Genomic DNA, 6,000 nt, shown 5'->3' on the forward strand with positions numbered 1-6,000 from the left:
CGGGCTTAATGGAACCTATTATATATTTCACCAAGTCTACAGGAGATTAGTAAAACAAAAGTATTATTTTCCTTTTGTTTGATTGCAGTGCTGGAGGCAGAGGCAGCTTCAGACTTCACAGGGAAGCGTTTTGTGTTCCTCAAGTATCCGAAAACTCCAGCATCATCCTCATGGGAGGTGACAAGGACCACACCGGGTGTGTCACCCTCAAGGGATGCCCCAGGCAGGGACAGTGATGATGACACATTTTGGTCACCGGGATCTCAATCTTCACAACAGCGATTCACTTTTTTCTAGGGGAAATAATCCCTTATTTCCCGGCTCTCTCCATTGCCTGTGGACGGAACCTCGGCTGGTTTTGCCATTTCGTGCTTCCCAAAAACAGGGAAAAGGGAAAGCAGCGGTGGCCAGCAGGAGCTAGGAGATTGGACAAACCCTTCCCCACATGTGAGAATGAAGTTGTGGCCACCAGAGCTCAGAAAATGATTCAGGTCACTCTGCCCATGGCGGGGAGTGGAACAAGATATTTGTAGAGAAAAGTTTTGGATATGAAAGTTTTGGCTTTCATGTTTTCCAGGTTGTGCACTGCATTGGTGCATAACTCTGAATTTCATAGAAAGTGTCAGCAGGGTCTCCTCACATCTCAGCACACACAACAATCCTTTTCCAGCCCAGAACCAAGGACACCACTGCAGCTTTGGGCCCAAAAAGTAAAAACAGCAAATTGAGAACAGTCTAAAAGAATAGAACTTCATAACCTGAAGCTGTAATTGGACAATTAACCAAATATGTAAATAGGCCAAAAGTTATAAAAGTGTAAAAACTCGTGACCATCTTGGGTGGAGCCACGGCCAAGTCTTGCACTGCCCAAAGCGTAAAGGCCTTTTTAATAAATCCTGTAAAGGCTTTTTTAATAAATCCTGACTTTATTCCTTTAACCGTGTTCCAGGTGGCCTCACAAAGCATCAGTTTGGTTCCTTCCAGCCCATTCCGTGCCTCTGTGATGAAGAACAGCATCGGTGAGCATTCTGTGATGCTCTGCATCTGGAAAAGGGAGGGCTCCTGTCCACGAGCATTGAGTGACAACCTCGAACCTGTTTCTTCCCAGCCCACCTGGGAATCCAACCTGCACTCGGATTTCAAGGGAGAGGGAATGTGAAGTGTTTCCTCATCCAACCTGCCGCTATCTCTTTAGCAGCGAGCCTCTCTCTCTTCTCTACGGTAATTTTCCATTGTGTAGAATCAAACCTTATCTTCAATTCTTCTCCTCCATTCTAATAATAAGTGTGGCTTCACAAGCGATTCATTCACCCAACGCTGCTGATTGGGACTTCACAGCACTTCAAAGGTAGGCAGCAATTTGGCTTTTTAACACGTCAGAGATAACAGTTCCTTTGCATCGGGATGAACTCATTATGGGCTGGGGACGCGATTATTTGCAGACTTTTCTGCTGATAGCAATGAAGAGATGAGGCAAAGTAATGGGTTGGGGCAGAACTCATTAAATGTCGAGTCAGAACAATGGGCTCTCCTCCCAGCCTTTAACTCCTTAGATTCATCTGGATCTTTCCATCTCCGCATCCTCCAGCCACTGGAGACTGAAACAACAATGGGCTCAAGGCGGCAAGAAAAGCCAGGCAATTATTTCACTTCAGTAGGAATTTAATGAAATTCTCCTGGTCGGAGGCAGATAAGGGTGCCAGGAGTGAATTGGGTCGCTGAGGCTCTGAGGTGGGAGACCAAAATGGGAGAAGATCAGGGAGCAGCTGCTCCCCTCTGGGGGCTGGTGCTGGTTTTAGGAGGAGCCCTAAATTCAAACACTGACACACCTCGAAGGGTGAACCAACATCTACCTGCAGCTGCTCGGGGTGCCCATAATTCAGCACCTAAATACAGACTAGACAATTGTCTGGGCCTCATATTCAGCTGGTTCTTTTAACATCTCCTGGATTGCTTTACATGTTTGACAGGCCCTGTTTGTTCTATTGGCCCTGCAAGTGCAAAAAGGCTGCAAAAAGGCAAAAGCCACTTCTTTCTCTTCTGAGGTTTACTTTATCATCTTTGTCTCCTTACGCCTGGAGGGCTGCCCATCATTCCTTATAGGGTCTTTATTCGGAAGATGAAAGGAGAAGGGTGTGGGAAAGGAGGGGAAAGAAAGGGAAAAAACCTTTTCTAGAAAAAAAAAGAGAAAATAATTCATTGAACTGCACAGGTTTTATTATTTATGCACCATACTTGGGAATACTAACACGTGAGCTGAGTACAGAGGGAAATTAAAATAGAGATGTCTCTGCTGTCAAGGGGAAAAATCCCTCAGCACCTCATTTCTTTCCCACCTCTGCCGTGGCTTGGGGAGGAGGATGCCCAGAAGAGCAGAGCCAGATTAGCAAATCCAGGCTGAGGGGAGGGTGGCGTTGGCTGTGCCATTCCTGTTGCTTCTGCTGCAGAGCAGGGATGGTGTGGCACAGCTGGCAGTGGCAGACATGGTCACAGCTCCACCCAGCTCATCCTTGCACAGCAGAAATACCAATTTTGCCTTTCAAGAGCTTTTTCCTGGTGTAACTCTCCAATTCTCTCTCGTGCCAAGCATTACAAGAGCCATTAACAATGAACATTTCTGGTGCAGAGTTTCAGGTACTCTTTCATGGGACACATCCCCTGGGTTCACACATCCTCACATTCCCAGGTGCAAGAGCTCCATTTGCCCAGGTGCCTTGAAACTCAGATTTGGCCATATCTGAAGTCCAGGGAAACACCTCCAGCCTTTATCAATTCAACCACAGTTGACCACAGCAAGTTTCCAAGGGTTTTTACACTCCTGTCTGAGCTTGACCTTTCTCCCCCTGCCTTTTTTTTTTTTTTAATGTTGTCCCTGCAGTTTAAAATAATTACTTTTTCACTTAATAACTTAGCTGAGGTCCCACAGCCAGAAGAATTTTGTCCCCCCTGTGATTGCAGCCTGTACTTACCTGCACTCAGGGGTTACTCAGGGGGTCTCCACTGAGGGAAGATGATGAAGACCTGCAAACCTTGAATGCTCAGTGAACAGTTGTGTCCTTTACAGAGAATGAAATTCACAGTTTTGCTGTCATTAGGATCCATTTCCCATCTTTACTTGTTGAAATTCACACCTGAATCCCAACACTGGGAACGCTCACACCCAGGCAGAGATCTTGGAGAGGAAACACTCTGGGGGTGTTTGAGGGGTGCCTTTGACCTGGGAATAACACCCACCCTTCTGCTGGGATCGAGGACAAGCAGGGGTGATGATGCCCCAAAAACCCCCAGCCCCAGCTGCAGGTTGTACACACAGCCCAGCAAAGAAGGGGAATTTTTTCTCTCTGTTGTTTCTTGCAGGTGAATTCCTCAACCATCTGCAGAGCATTTTCCCTTCATGGCCAGGAGCATGTGGGCCAAGGCTTGGTGGGGGTGTGGGTTTAACTCCCCCCTTCCTCCCCCAGGCTGAACAAAGCCTTTGGTTGAGAGATCAGCTCTGGGCTTTGCGAGAAAAGTGAGCTTGGGGCACATGAGTGTGTGTGTCTATGTGTGAGTGTGTGTATTTTTCTTTTCTTTCCATCATACTAATGAAATTTGCAGACACGGAGAGGAAACGGAGAGTTATTTATAGGAGTGAGAGGAATGTGAGGCCTAATTGTGCTTAGTCTATTGCTAAGTATGTAATCTGTTTGCTATTACCCTTCCCAGTCCTGCCCACAGGTCCTGGAGAGGGGGGTTAAGTGGAACACAGACATCTGATGAAGAGAAAAATATCAGGTGGAGGTGTTTGCAGGCTTTAGGTGAGACAAGGATGCAGAGGCATTTTTGGGGTTAATTAAGTTGGGAAATTAGGATTTGTTAAAATGTTTTTGTGGGTTTTTTTTCCCTAATTACCTTTTCCCAGTTTCAAGGTTCCTGTGTCCGTGTTCATGGTGTGCTGGGGGTACCTGGAGTGGGTGAATGCACAGGGTGAGGGTTTAGGAGCTGTGCCTTTGCCCTCCCTTCCTTTGCCTACCTCACCAACCATCCCAGCTCTGACAGGCTGATGATAAAGGGCTGAAAATGTTCTGTAGGAACAGAACTGATGAATCCTTTTCCACGTTGTCCTCAGTGTGTCCTTGGCTGTCCTGGACAGGGGGGACAAGCAGGACCAGAGGTACAGGGACCCCTCTGTGGGGCAGCCCCAGGGTAAAGCTGAGCCTAGAGCTGGGCTGAGCGTGGGGACCTGAGCTGCTGAGCTAAGGCTCATTCCTCATGGAAAAGGAGGAAAAGTCAGATGTGCAACCTGATACAGCTGCTAATATCTCCCAGGCAGGAGTGGAGCACTCCACAGCTCGGGAGTCAGCTGCTCTCTGCTCCTTATCTCTCTCCACTTGCCCTGGAATATTCCATTCCTACAGGTTTCGAGAGGCTCTGAAGGATCCTGTCACCTCTCCTGGGTCAAGGCTCCTCAGCTTTCCAGACAAACACTTTTCCCGGGATGTTTTGCCAAATGCCATGGTGACTCACCCTTGTCACTCCTCTTCTCTGGGGTAGCAACACTGAGAGGGAAAAACAACTGCTGTTTACTGCCATGCCCAAAATGGGCCTTGACACTGCCAGCAGGATTTGGAAAGACAGAAATAGAGGAGTGATTATGGAGTGCAATTAAGAGACAGCCCTCAGGATCCTCCTCCAGAGGAGGATTGGCTCCATCCAGGCTGCCTGCCATGCTTGGGATGGGTGTAAAGCTGCTGGAGAGCTGTGAGGGATGCAGGATGCTGCTCCCAGCTGGGCTCACCAGCCAGTCTGCCCCTTCCCAAAAGGATTCACGGACAATCCGTGGCAGCAAATCCAAGGCAGAGATGAAGAACTGCAAGATTTTTTCTCTTTGGCTGGTGAAGAGAAACACACACAGTACTGGGACCATCCCCTGCCGTGTTCCCTGCAAGCAAATACAAAAGAAGAAGGAAAAAGGCTCAAGATATTCAGTGGCAGGTGACATTTTGGGCTGAGTCACAGAGATGTCCCCTGTGCATCCCCATGGGAATGGTCCTGCTCCAGCTTGCTGGCATTTCCCTTTCAGGCCCTGCTCCTAACTCTCAAATAAATTGTCTTTATTCAGTGGGAGAACGAAGAACTGTCCTGGTCACCACCTTTCTGCCAGGCCACCAAGGAAACACTGATTTAGGGTGTGACATTTGGGGTTTTTGTAGGATAAACAGGAGGAAATGCCAGGCAGGTGATCTGCCACCAGGCCGCGAGCCCTCCTCCACTGAGAGCAAAACACGGGATGTCAGTTGGCCACTGGCCAATTGTTTGGCCACTGACCAACTGGCTGATGTTCCTGCCTTCCGTGCTTTCCCCCTGGAGCCGATGGGAGGGGGTTTTACAGCAGCACTGAGTTTATTCCTGGGGTAAACAGCAGAAATTGGAGGGTAATTGCAGCAGGGAGTTTTCTTCCTGTTCCAGCACGAGGAACCCGCTGGGTGCCAACTGGATGTCAGCCCTCCAAATGTGAGAACAGTTGGCAGCTGCTCTGTGTTTGTCCCTCCCAGGACACGCAGAGGAATGTTGGGAAGGGTGGGAATGGGGATCCCATCAGTGCATCCCTCACCAGGGCGAGGGGATGGCGCAGGCAGGACACGGCACGGGCAGGGTGAGCTGTGCTGGTGGGGCAGAGAACCAGCAGGTTCCAAAGGGAAGAACAGCAGCACCTCTACCTTGTGGAAACAACATCTTCAGCTGGATTTCAGCTGCACACGTCAGAAAAAAGACAAGTCTAAAATCAGAAATTCAGCCTGCTCTGTGTCATGAGCTGAACTGGCAACAGCTGGCAAGAGGCTTTGGTTTTATTTCTCCTCTTTTGGGTGGTTTTGGTATTTTTTTTACTATTTTTTTTGTAATCAATTATAAATCAAATTCTTTTAGCTGTCTTCTACTGCTAAGAAAGGCTCTGCAGTGCCAGGTTGGTGTGTTTGTGTCATTATTTGAACATTGTTTGGATGTGGGTGTGATGTCAAA

The 6,000-nt window shown here is 48.3% G+C and overlaps 1 long non-coding RNA gene across 1 annotated transcript; it reads left to right on the plus strand.

The window, feature by feature from the left end:
* Positions 1–1,042: 1,042 nt before the first annotated feature.
* Positions 1,043–5,110, plus strand: LOC111937524 (uncharacterized). The gene is made up of 3 exons (XR_002868664.2): positions 1,043–1,348; positions 3,706–3,797; positions 4,398–5,110. It is a non-coding gene; the product is annotated as an uncharacterized LOC111937524 (long non-coding RNA).
* The last annotated feature ends 890 nt before the right edge of the window (positions 5,111–6,000 follow it).

The sequence above is a fragment of the Cyanistes caeruleus genome, chromosome 19 (genome assembly GCF_971803275.1).
Source record: "Cyanistes caeruleus chromosome 19, bCyaCae1.hap1.1, whole genome shotgun sequence".
NCBI lineage: Eukaryota > Metazoa > Chordata > Aves > Passeriformes > Paridae > Cyanistes > Cyanistes caeruleus.